This window comes from Myotis myotis, unplaced genomic scaffold, assembly GCF_014108235.1.
Source record: "Myotis myotis isolate mMyoMyo1 unplaced genomic scaffold, mMyoMyo1.p scaffold_m19_p_7, whole genome shotgun sequence".
Taxonomy (NCBI): Eukaryota; Metazoa; Chordata; class Mammalia; order Chiroptera; family Vespertilionidae; genus Myotis; species Myotis myotis.
In genome coordinates this window covers 2,382,658-2,396,266 of record NW_023416379.1, presented here as the reverse complement: position 1 = coordinate 2,396,266, position 13,609 = coordinate 2,382,658, and positions in this window count along the sequence as shown.

Here is a 13,609-nt window from a genome sequence, read left to right as displayed (position 1 = left end):
CTTGTCCCTGAACCCGAGAATATCTCCCCCCGGGGCGGGGCGGGGGGTTCTGCTGGCCCGGTGAAGAACCTGGAGATGAGAGGATCCGGGGTAACCCAGGGGCAGCATCTCATCCCCAGGGTCTGGATGACAGAGGCCGAAAGGTCCCAGTCACAGGAGAAGGGACCACAGAGCAGAAGCTGAAGCAAAGCTTTTGAAGACGAAGGAGGGACCCACACGCCAAGGAATGTGGGCGCCTCCGGCTGCTCTTTTTTAAACCAGCCCGCCAGTGTGGCTCAGTGGTGAGCGGCGACCTATGAACCAGGAGGTCATAGCCGATTCCTGGTCACAGCACGTACCCAGGTTGCGGGCTCCATCCCCAGTGCGGGGCGTGCAGGAGGCAGCCGATCCATGATTCTCCCTCATCATTGATGTTCCCATCTCTCTCTCCCTCTCCCTTCCTCTCTGAAATCAATAATAAAATACATATATGAGCTGTGAAAGTCTATGCCCCAGTGAGACCTCCCCCCCCACCAGTGGGGCTGGAGGACGGAGCACCGGCAGGTTCCGTGAGGAGGGATGGGTGACGGGTCGGCCGCTCAGAACCTCTGGCGCCTCGTGCTGCTTCCCCAGCGCCTCTCCCTGGAGGGGCACGGAGACACTCCCGGCTCCTCCTCCGGGAATGTTCTGGGAAGGACCCTCCCGGGCTCTTTCGGGAACCAGTGCTGCGTCAGCGTTAGGCCGAGAGTGAACGTGCCTGAGGGGCTGAGCCGGGCCCTGATGGCTGGGTGGAAAGGAAGGTCCGTGGGGCTGCAGAAAGGGTGCTGAAGCATCAACCCACTCCGCCCCCCGTTGTGCAAAGGAAATGTTTACGAAAGTGAAATTGCTGAGATAGAAGAATAGCTCCCATTCTCCACTTTTCATGTGCGGGGTCTTTTGTGCAAGAATTCAGCCAATTTTGTGCAGGAATGGCCGCCGGCAGCCTCGGCAGTTCCACACAGGGACCCATTGTGTGCTGCCTCCGGCCCTTGTCCATTGTTCCCTGTAGGTTCTCCCCCGGCTCCAGGCAGCCGAGTCCCACGTCCTCAAGGCCTGGCTCCTCCGAGCCGTCCCTGACCCGAAGCAATCTTTCCCTCCCTGGAACGGGCGCGCCTGTCCGTGGCCCTGCGCCACGTCGAGTATCAGAATGACACCCGTCCCTGGGCGCCCTGAACCACCAGGTCATGGAGGGTCCCCTCTCCATCAGGCTGTTCAGTTCGCAGGCCCCAGGAACCCCTGCGCCCAGCTTCCTTGGAGAAGGAGCTGCCACAGCCTAAGGCGCGGGGCTCAGACTTCCTTCCCCTGGAAATGCCTGTGGTGAAAGAATTCTTACAAATGACATCGTCAGCGCCCTGGGGCTCATCATAGCCATTAACGCCACTGCCGGGCATGGCCTTGGGGAAGGAGGGATCGTTTTTTTTCTAACGAAAATAAACAAATTTCAGGCCACCCCTTCCCTGTGACTCCCTCGGAGCAAAAGTGAGGCGCACACACATCCCAAAACCCTATTAGCAAAACCCAGGTGAGAAAAATCAAGGGAACATTTGGTAAACGGGACCCCAGGCCCTTTCTACGCCTCCTCCACCAGGAATTCCAGCCTGGACTTCTCCCTCTTTTCCCAGAAGAGCTCCAAGGTGTGGGATTTGGGGGGAGGTCGTGGGGGGGGAGGGCGGAGAAAAGAGCAGGATGCAGCCTCGTGGGGCAGCAGGAGGCAGGCACCGTCTGAGCACCTGAAGCCAGACGTGAGCTGCCCCGAGCCCGGGAGCAAGGCGCCCGCGGCTTCATCCCCACAGCTGCGGAGGCCGGCGCCTGTGGGAATGTGCATAGCTCATCTGCTGCAATTTGCATAGAAATGTCTGGAATGTGAGGGTGTGAAATATTAACAACTCTTTATATAATTATTAAGGGATTTTTTTTTTCAGAGTAAAAAAATGGTTATGGAGCCTAAATGAAGCCTGGGAAGAACATTTCATTCATTTCTAAGTTTCCTTTAGGCCAGCAGGAAGCAGAATTTATAATAACGGAGGTCTCCTTGGTGAAGGGTGATGAGGCGGAGTTTCTGATTATGGCCACGGAGGCCTTAAGTAGCTGCCATAGGTAATTATTCGAGGAGGGGCCTTCTTCCCCACACAGGAGGCTGACATGGTCGGAAGAGAAAACGTGAGGTGTCGCACGTGGTCTTTGGGGGCACAGGAGCTGAGGATGGCCTCAGCCTTCGGCGTCGCAGGATGGGGGGCCCCTTTGAGGAAGTGTCTCCGGGCCGGGATTTTGCCCCCGAGAAGCGCTGGTGCTGCTCCACTGGTGCTGCTCCGCGCGGGGCCAAGGGGGCGCAGACACTCACGCCCGTGTCCCCGCCCCGTGGCTCACAGACGAGGGTCTGATGGGCAGAAGACATGGGCCAGAGGCAGGAGCTTGTCTTGCAGCAGCCCGCCAGGGTGCAGACGGTGCCTGGGGGCAGCACGCCCCGTGCGGAGGGTGAGGAAAGGGGCGCAGCTTGCTAGATTCATTTCCTTTTTTCTCATTCTTGGGAAGCCGACTTTCATTTCCCCAAAGTGCACGCAGAACTGGCATGGAGCGCCCAGCCTGGCAGCCCCGCAGGAGCCAGGGACAGACCCTGAGATTCGGAGCCAAGTGCTCAGGAGCACGGGGCACTGCGAGCTCCTCCAGACCTGGTGGCACCGAGAGTGGGGGCCGCTCACTCCTGGAAACGCGGTGGGGGGAGGGCTGAGTAACAAAGCCGGCCTCGGGCTCGCGCGTGCATGTCGCATGCACCACCTCGCATCTGTGTGTGGTCATGTGTGCATGTGGCGAGCACCAGCTCACATCTGTGTGTGGTCATGTGTGCATGCAGCAGGCACCACCTCGCATCTGTGTGTGGTCACGTGTGCATGTGGCGAGCACCAGCTCACATCTGTGTGTGGTCATGTGTGCATGCAGCAGGCACCACCTCGCATCTGTGTGTGGTCATGTGTGCATGCGGCGAGCACCACCTCACATCTGTGTGTGGTCATGTGTGCATGTGGCGAGCACCACCTCACATCTGTGTGTGGTCATGTGTGCATGCGGCGAGCACCACCTCACATCAGTGTGTGGTCATGTGTGCATGCGGCGAGCACCACCTCGCATCTGTGTGTGGTCATGTGTGCATGCGGCGAGCACCACCTCACATCTGTGTGTGGTCACGTGTGCATGCGGCGAGCACCAGCTCACATCCGTGTGTGGTCATGTGTGCATGCGGCGAGCACCAGCTCACATCCGTGTGTGGTCATGTGTGCATGTGGCGAGCACCAGCTAGTATCCGTGTGTGGTCATGTGTGCATGTGGCGAGCACCAGCTCACATCTGTGTGTGGTCATGTGTGCATGTGGCGAGCACCAGCTCACATCTGTGTGTGGTCATGTGTGCATGTGGCGAGCACCAGCTCACATCTGTGTGTGGTCATGTGTGCATGTGGCGAGCACCAGCTCGCATCTGTGTGTGGTCATGTGTGCATGTGGCGAGCACCAGCTCACATCTGTGTGTGGTGCGTGTGCATGCAGCAGGCACCACCTCGCATCTGTGTGTGGTCATGTGTGCATGTGGCGAGCACCAGCTCGTATCCGTGTGTGGTGCGTGCGCGCTGTACACTGTGCGCAAGAACCTTCACCATCAGGGCACTGGGAGGCTTCAGTGTGACGTGCAGCTCCCTTGTATTTATTTATCGTATTTATTATTTTTAACCTCCTGCCTGGCACCAGCGTCGGGAGGAAGTGAGTCTCCACTTGCTGATGACCCGTCTCCACCGTTTCTCAACCATGGACATGGCCAGGAGGAGGCTTACTCAGCCGGCCCGCGGGCGGAGGGCAGCGGAAGAGGCCAGAGGCACGGACTGCAGCCAGCGTCCTCCCTTCCGCTCCGCCTCGCACACAGGCCCACCCCGCAGCCCCCCACCCCCCATGAGGAGCAATTGGCAAAGTCATCGCCAAGATGGCGCGTTCAGGTGACCGTCGCGCCCGAGTAATGAAGAGCCAGGTGGACAGGATCCCGCTGACGGGAGCGCCGTTCGTCATGTGCAGAGACCGGAGCCGGGACAGGGACAGGCCTCCTGTGACTGCGCCATGGGAGTGACTCACCCCCAGAACCAGCAAGACATCTGTTATCGATGACATTAGCCAAACTGCAGATAAATTGGTGCTTTATCCTGACCCAGTGGCAGTGATGAATGACTGTTATTAAATCGATAGATCAATCCAAAGCCAATAAGTCAAGATATCCAGAGGCGAATCAGAGCAATGCGCTGCCCCCGGAGCCCAGAGGTCAGCTGGCCTGGAAGAGGGAGCTAGGGATGCAGCGAGCCAGCCTAGCACCGGCAGACAGCTAAACCCCAGGCCTGCCTTCCTCTGCCCATGTCTTCCCTTCCACGGAGACAGAAGCAGCCCGTCTGCAGTTCCACACGTGGTATCCACGAGGCACAGGAGGGTACAGACGCCGCAGGACCCACAAGACCGCTCCCCAGTGTTCAAGCCCTTTGGCCACAGCGCACGCACCTGCTCCTACCCTCTCCTCCAGGCCTCGTACAGGCTGTGCCCGCTCTGTGGTGGCAGTGTCACCATTCTACACGTGAGAATCTCAAGGCTCCCGGGGGGAGGTGGCCGTGCTGCCGACAGGAGGGAGAGGGTAAAGCCTGTGTGGGTGCGGGGCCACATTCCCGACCACGGCCAAGCCTCAGCCGGGCAGTTCCCCTGTGTGGCCGCCGTGAAAGGAAGTGTGCGCGTCTGCAGACGGCAGCCCAGCCCTCTCCACCGCCTCACTCTGCACCACCGCCACCCTCTGCCCCTGGCTGGGAGCGAGGCCTCTGGGACTGGGGCTGATTCTCTACATGCAGCACACGCACATGCACAGCACACACACACACACACACACACACACACACACACACAGGACATGCACACACACACGCACACACAGCATGCGTGCACACACAGCCCATGCGCGCGCGCACACACACACACACAGGACATGCACACACACACGCACACACAGCATGTGCGCACACAGCACACGTGCACACACAGCCCATGCACACACAGCACATGTATATACACAGTCCATGCACACATAGCACATGCACGCACACAGCACATGCACACACAGCACATGCACACACAAACATACCACTCATACCTATAAACACACATCACAAGTGCACACAACACACATACATAGCACACATACCTTCACACAAACTTACCACTCACACATACACACACACTCACAAATGCACACTCACAAACCTACTCTCACACGTGCACACACGCACACACGCACACGCAGGACAGCACGGCCGTCCCTGGCGGCACCGTGCAGGCCGGAGGTGGCTGGGCTCCCTTCCCACTCCTGCCCAGGAGGCGCAGCCCAGGCGGGCGGTGGGGAAAGACCGTGGCTGGTCCACGTGGACACTGGAGAGGGACAGACAGGCGGGAGGACAGGAGGGCGATGCTGCAGTAGGAGAGCAGATGGGGTCTGGCAGGAAGGAGACTGGTTGGCGCTTCCTTCCGTGCGGAGAGGAGGGTTCTGAATGGGGTTGGGTTGGCCGAGTGCACACTGTGCTGGGGAATTACAGCTCTGCGGTGGCGCCAGGGACTCGCAGTCATGTGGACCCTGCGTCTCCGCTTCAGGGAGCAGCTCGGGGGCCCAGGCGTCTCTGTGGCAGTGACTCAGGCTGACGGGGGTCTCAGGCGGGTGGACTCGGCCCCGATGAGGCTGGGCGACCGAGGCCACGCAGGGACAAGCCCCCTGGCGGGGTGGGCAGAGGGCTCCCCCGCCAGGGAGGGCAGGGTAAAGAGCCACACGGTGTGTTTCATCGGGCGCGCATATGTCCAACCAACACTTCCCCCGTCTGCACACACAGGGACAGAAAGAACCTGTGCAAATGACACTTTCCCTAACGCCATGTATTTAAACAAAATAAGAACTTCTTAAAGGACCCAGAGCCTGAACCCGAAATGCTTAGCTTCAAGCCCAGCGAGCAGGAGTCACTGAGCAGAAGAATGCAGATACGTTCTGTAGCTGCTCACACATGTGCGGCGTCGCTGCGCCCGCCGGGGGGCTGGCGTCCTGCAGGGACTGACTCAGACACTCAGAGGCGGTGTGAGTGTGGGAGGAATGTGGGTGGGTGTCCAGCAGGGAGACGCCCGGCCCAGGAACACGCTGCAGGGAACCGCTGGGCCTGCACATGCGTGGACCTGCGGGGACACTGAGCAGCCGGGTGGCCCTCCGGGTGGAAGGGACCCTTGGGTGGGGCCGGGGGTGGGGGGAGGAGGGAGCTGTGAAGATCGTAATTAAGAGTTGTATGTTTCTTTTCAACGGAGATGAGAGACACTGAGGCTTCCGAGGACAATGGTCCGTTGGCCTGGCAGGTCTGCGGGTGCAGGATGGGGAGGGCGAGGGGCGCATCTAGAAGTTTGGACCACCCACCTTGTGGATGGAGATGAAAGGAGATGGAATATGATCACTGAGAAAGAGGAACAATTGTAACGAGGGAAATAAGGCGGATCTTGACTTTAGTGATGTTTGGCTTGAAATACTAGTGGAATTTCTTGCCCGGCCGGCATGGCTCAGTGGTTGAGCATCAAGCAGGAGGTCATGGTTTGATTCCCAGTCAGGGCACATGCCCAGGTTGCAGGCTTGGTCCCCAATAGGGGGGCGTGCAGGAGGCAGCCGATCAATGATTACCTCTCATCATTGATGTGTCTGTCTCTCTCTCTCCTGCTCCCTTCCTCTCTGAAATCAATAAAAATGTATTTTTAAAAAGAAAAAGAAGTGCTGATTATTGGGCTGAGATTAACGGGCAGAGGCCACTGGTAGAAAACCACAGATGTCTCGTTCTTGTCTCCTGAACATTACTTTCGATGTTACGGATCTTCCTTTGCCTTATTTTTTAATAACTTGGGACAGGAATCACCTTATACAGAAAAGTTGCAAAGATGGTACCATTGGGTTGTCAGGATTCCTCCTTAGCCTCCTCTGCTGTCAGTTTCCCAGGGTGGCCTGAGGGCTTGACCGTTTGGAGGACTGCTGGTCAGTTACTTGTAAACTGCCCCTTAGTTTTGTTTTTCCTGAAACTTTTCTCGTGATCACAGTTAATGGCTGAGGGGGTAGCAGGAAGACCACAGACATGTAAAGACCACACACTATCTACATGACATATCAATGATGACATTCACTTGATCACCTGACCAAGGTCATGTTTAACTGGTTTATCCAGTGTAAAGTTCCTCCCTGTCCATGCACACATGCCAACACACACACACACACACACACACACTATTCTTCAGAAGCAAGTCCAGCCACACTCAAGGGCAGATGGGGTGGGGGTGGGGAGGTTCTACATAAATTATTTGGGATTCTTCTGGAAGAAATATTAGTCTCTTTTCTTCCATTTGCGTATTCATGTATGTCAGCAAGGACGCGTGGAGCTTTATGTGACACTCAGAGCTATAATACAGTTACTGACTTCTTTGCCCCAACATCACACCTCTGGCCGCTGAGAGCGTCTTCGGGTGGCTCTGTGTCCCTCTGACCTGCCCCACCCTTAGGTTACTTGGGCACCTCCTCGCTTTTTGCGACTACAAGGTGCTCCAGGCTCGTCCTATATTTTCCCTGACCCAGTCCTAGAACGAGCCATTCCTCCAAGGAGCCCCAGTCCCTTTTATAGGAGAATTGCATTTAGAATTGATGCCACTGGACTGCCCCTGCTCCTAGGCCCACTCAGCAGGCAGAGGCAGGAAAGGTGTGTGTGTGTACTGACTCGGAGACACACGCCTGTAATCATCTCCGTGTCCATCTCTCACGAAGCTGAGCCTAAGTCCACAGGTGAGTCTCACTCTAATCTAGCCTCCCCTCCCCTGTGTGTGTCTAACTCTCCGGCGCTGAAACCTGGCTCCCACCAGCCATTCACCTATTTGCACACGTGAAGCTACCGCAGCGCCGCAGCGCCGCAGCGCCCCGCTGAACACTTCCATCGAGGCTGTTTCACAAGGCATCGACCCGTCGACCTTGTGCACAGTGAAAGTTTGGGGAAATGCAAAGACACACGAAAGAATAGGGATTCAACGGGAATAAGGAACCCAAGCGAAAACATGAATTAACAGGATACACAGGGGCTTGAAAATAAATCAGAACCATAAGCAGAGAAAGGCAGAGGTGAGGCTTCGCCGCAATTTGTGGGGAAGGGGGGCGGGATGGATGCGTCGACCACAAGCTCCGGTATGGCCGTGCTAACAAGCAAAACCGGTGCAGAGAGCGCGCGCGAAGGCAGATAGAATATTCCAGCCAAGGCGGGGGTGCACGGCGGCCCATGGACAGTCAGACCCCAACTCTGCAGGCACCGGCGTCTGCGTCCATCTTCCCACAGAGAGCGGGAGTGAAGCAGGGCGTGCGAGAGGGATGGGCGCACACTCCCGCAGTACAGCAGGGTTAGCCGCGCCAGAGACAGGGCTAAGGCCTGGAGCGCCCCCAGACCGATGGGCGCAGCGAGGGAGGGGCAGGCACGGGCCCCACGTGCTCCCAACTGGGGACAGCAAACAGCATAGTCAAGGTGCAGGCGAAGGGAGGGCAATGCTTGAGGTCGGACCCTAGAGACACCTCCAAGGACGAGCTAAAAGGATGTCCAACTGGGTTTCTAATGACAAGGCTTCGGTGAAAAGGGCCAATAGAAGGAGGAACCACATGACGAGGTCAGGGCCCTGGAAGTCAAAGAGCTGGAGGCCGAGGGCCCGGACCCTCCACAGGATAAATGCCCTCTCGGCCCGGCCCAGCAGACCTGCAGGCCCGTCCGGTGGGAGAGCGCAGAGCAGACGGGCCGTGAGGACAGGAGGAGGAAGGGACACTCCCTAACCATCAGAATTGACTTGTCCAAAAACAAAGCCCCATCCTGATCCAGAGCCTCCCGGCAGTCGGCGGACAGCATAGCGCGCGGGGCCGATGGCAGATGAAGGCAGACACGCCACAGCTGTGAGGTGAGCAGGTGCTGGGAAGAGCGCCCCGGGCTGTCGGGTGGGAGGGCCACTGAAGTGGGGTGAACTGACGGGCTCCCCGGAAGTGGTGACGCCACTCGGAGGTTCGAGATGCCTGGGATGCAACAGCGTGTTGCTGCGCAGAGCCCTGGGCACCTGCTTGATTTGATGTGGACCAGGAGTTGATGAAGTTCTTTCTTATTTATACATAATCTTAAAACACACACACACACACACACACACACACACACACACACACACACACACAGAGTCCCCCACGAAACTGAGTCGGGAGGCCAGGACTCACGCCGGCCAGGAGAGCGTGGGCCAGTCCCAGGTGCCCTGCACCATGACCCCAACCCGGGCAGGAGCGGGCTGGCAGGAGCCCTCCCAGGTCTCATCCAGCTCTGATGTTTCTTTCTTCCTTTTTTTTTTTTTTTTTTTTTTTAGAAAAGAGTGCGTTATTTAAAGTGAAACTACGTAAGTCCTGACTCTCCAGGAATGTAGCCGCCCCTGTCCCACCCCCAGGCGTGGTTCCTCTGACATCTTCGTTAGCAGAAGGAAAATGGGTCGAAACCCACACGTGCCTGACTTCCCACCCGGGATGCAGTTCCAACAGTGGCGAGGAGGGGAAATGTGAATGGGCCCAAAACTTACAAATAAGGTGCACAGGGTCACCGAGGTCTCAGCAGCACTGCCGGTTCCGCCACGTGTGCCATATGGCGGCCAAAACGGGCGGCAGGTGAGGCTGGCCAGCGGGCCAGCAGGGGTTTGGAAGGGACTCAGCCCGCGGGGGCCAGCGCTGTTTGGTTTGCACGTGGAAAGACGCCGTTCTGGGACATTGGGTGCTGTGTGGGCACCTCAGGGCGCGGAGCCGAGGCCTTCCTAAGGGAGGGCCAGAAGACGCCAAGCTGAGAGCTGGCCCAGGAGCTGAGGTGAGTGGCATGGCCCAGCGTCCCCCGGGAGCCCCGCAGACGCGGGGGGAATGGCTCACTCAGACACGAACGGCAGCATGGAGGGGTGGGCAGAGGAAGGACTGTTGAACCTGTGAATGTGAATAAATAAATGACTGTGCGCCGCGGCTAACCCAATCTACTTGCATTGACATTTGCATATTGCTGTTTGCAGTCGTTTGTGCACAGGCGGACGCTGAGCCCAGATGCTGAGTGTGAACATTGCAGACAGAGCCAGTGCGTGCGGATCACACCCAGGCAGTGTGCACGGCTCCCGGGACTGCGACGTGATTTCCCGGACGGAGCAGGGCGGCCAGAGCACAGTCAGAACCAGCCCAGAAAACCCCACGTCCACCTGTGGGCCGGCCCGGACGTCTGTCTTCTCCAGGAAGAGGCCAGAGCCATCTCCTGGTCCTTGCTGTGTCTCCGCAGGCCACACCCTCTAGCACTGAGTATCCCGCGGCACACCTGGGCCCCGGGCCTTTGGGAGGGAGAGGGAGGGGGTGATCTCAGAGGTCCCGCCAGACCCTGCAATTCTGGGGTTCGGGGGAGACAGTGTGAGCAATTTAGAATGAAAGAATGGGCTTGGGTGTGGGACCTTTTGCTCACTCTATGAGTCTCTCAGCAAACTCCCTGAGCTTCCAGGGTGGATGAAATCCTGAATTGATAAGGGAGTTGAAAAAGGAAAACATGTCCTTTTAGAACTCAAATCACCATGTACTCGCATGGGGAAGAAAAAAAACATAAAATTTATTAAAATTTGGCAGCTTTATTTAATAAACGCTAAAATAACAAAACAACAAAAATATTTTTAAAACAATTAAGAAAATAATAACACAAGAAAAGGATGTATGGACAGGATTTGCAAATAAGATCAAATGATGATTGGGCATTTGGGGATGACCAAGGCCAGTGAGTTCAAACACAGCTGAAGACCTTGTCCCTGGGGGCTGAGGGCGGGGGACCTGGTCGAGCACCGGCCAGGACCAGACCTGCTGGTGTCACCCCCTCTGACCCCACCTGCCCTTCTTGCCAAAGATTCGGCCTGTACATCAGAGACCGGAGCCTAGGAGCAGAAATCTAAGAAAGATTGGCTTTCCATCTGTACGTTGCCTTGACTTTGTTAGCTTGGAACTAGAAACGCCATCAAACTCCACAGATGGCCTCCTGAGTGGGACCCCCACCCACGGCCAGAGACCGCGGCTGCTGGTCGGGGCTGGTCTCCTCTCTGCGGCTCCATTTTGTTGTGTGTCGCCTTTTCCCTTCCCCCTGGAGAGCAGGGCTTCATGGACAATTAACCCTAAAGGGGAGCAGCTTCTCTTCTCCGCGTGGCATTTGCTGCCCGCGTCAGGTGGCACTGAAGTCAGTTCTGCAGGCAATGTCATGTTTAACAGCCGGGAGGTTCTGATAGCGCCATAGGAGCCTTCCCCAGGAAACACCACGTTCTGGCGGTAAGCAGGCCAGAAGCACTCTGCGTGGTCACGTTCCCAGGATGATGCTATGTATTGGCTCCACATGCCTTTATACTTTGGTCAGAGGCCTGGCCCGGGGGTCAGACCTGATTGCCTGTATTTTTTTTTAATTGATGAGAGAGAGAGAGAGAGAGAGAGAGAGAGTTGTTGTTCCACTTATTTATGCATTCATTGGTTGATTCTTGCATGTGCCCTGACCAGGGATCAAACCCAAAACTCTGGCGTATCAGGACAACACATTGCTCTAACCAACTGAGCCACCTGGCCAGGGCCTCGATGCCCACTCGCCTACCTGGTGCAAGGTGCTGTGGGACAAGCCACCTACAGTCTACGTGCCTTCCTTCCAGCTCTCAGATCTAGAAACTCCATGACTCCATCTTCAGAGCCTGGGCTACAATGCCTTTATACGGCGTTCTGCACAGCACACGCACACAGGTAATTAAATATCTCATTACTTATATGTCGAATGAAGGAACGAGTGAACGCCTGCCAGGGCTCTGAAACATTTTCTTGCAAACTTTGAAAAGACAATCAAAGGCAAAGTTGAGCAACGAAAGACTAGAGGCTCCAATTTCCTGTCACCCAACAGGTTGGAAACTCTCAGTGAGAGAGGTTGGAACCTTTTAAGTATCATCTTGTGATTAGAATGGCCTCGCATGCATATTTATGCCCCTGGCTTTATAACAACCACTTGGAAGTCTAGCCTCCCTCCCCCCCCCCCCCACCCGGGGAATGCAGTTATGTGAAGTGGGACAAAGTATTCCAAGTTCAAAGTTCCAAATACGTAAAATACTAAAGGGTTGGCACTTCTCCCACAGGTAGAAGCACCTGAGGGACTATTGACTGGGGCAGCTTTGGGACACTCAACTCATCCTTGAAAGCCATGGAATGGGTGCCCCTCCTTCAACTCAGCATTCCTTCCGAGGAACACGGGCTGGCCGGCCGGGCGCGGGCCTGTAGTCTGGCTCATGACAGGTAACGTTCGGAGCTGCAGAGAGCCGGTTGGCTGCCGACCCAGAAGATCAGGCCGTGCAGCCAGGGTTGCCGTGCCGTGCCGAGCCGGCTCGTTCCCTTGCTCAGTGCCATTCGTTACCCTCGCAAAGTAAAACCATGCGGCCCGTTTCCTCAGGAAGCTAATTGTTTCATTTCATTGTATGAGACAAAACACTACTTTGATCGCTAATTAATACGCTAAAATTAGCTTATTCCGTTCTGAACATGCGACATTGAATTCAGTATATTCAAATAAATGTTGTAAAAGCTGGTTTACAAGAAATGCCTTCAATGCCTGTCTTTTTCCCACCGAGCACACATGTCCTTCCCGTGACGTCGCAGCTATCCCTGCTGTTACACATGACCTGCCGCTGGTTTTCCAAGAGGGTGGGGGAGGGTAATAGTGATGAGACAGTCAGTGAGCATTTGGAAATTCGGATACTTAATCATTGAGGGAAAAAGGGGGGGGAGGAGAATGCAACAAGAAAGAAGTAATCATCCATGGATTTCAGGACCAAAATAAATGAAAAGAAAAAGAGAGAATTCTTCATTTGGGGAGTGACTTCAGGCACTTAAGATTTTTCTTATCTTCTTTCCTGTCCCATGGGTGGAAGTGGAGATACAACAGGAAATGGAGGAGAGACGAGAAGTAACACGCCCATCTGAGGAAAGCCAGCATGGAGCTCCACGGACGGACAGCTGGACACAGTGACACCCCACTCTGCTGCTCTCACTGGATTCCAGCTGCTCCAGCACCTCTGCTAATCACTCCCTGTCACTTAGCAGCCCGGAGGGGAAGGCAGTCAGCTCCCAGGACTGTTTGCCTCCTATGCTAAGCAGACGACATTCCACATTCCTATCCCGTGAGGTTTATCTCATAGCCTTGACAATTGGTGCTCCCTGGGCCCCATTCAACCAGGGCTGGGGGGTTGTTTGTTTGTTTGAATCTCTGCAAAAGGTTGATAGTTCTTATGAGTCAATTAACTGATACCGGGCATTCTCTGCTGTCAGCCTGCTTCTCTTCCCCCGGAAAGTGATGGGAAGGACTAACTGGAGGGTTTAGGAGGCGGGAGGGTTCTGGGCTGTGATGTGTAATGTGCTCTTAGGAGTACACCCTGCCCTGTCTTCCGGGACGCAAGCAAGAGTGAGTGCACATCCGAATGGCGCTGGAGCCCGAA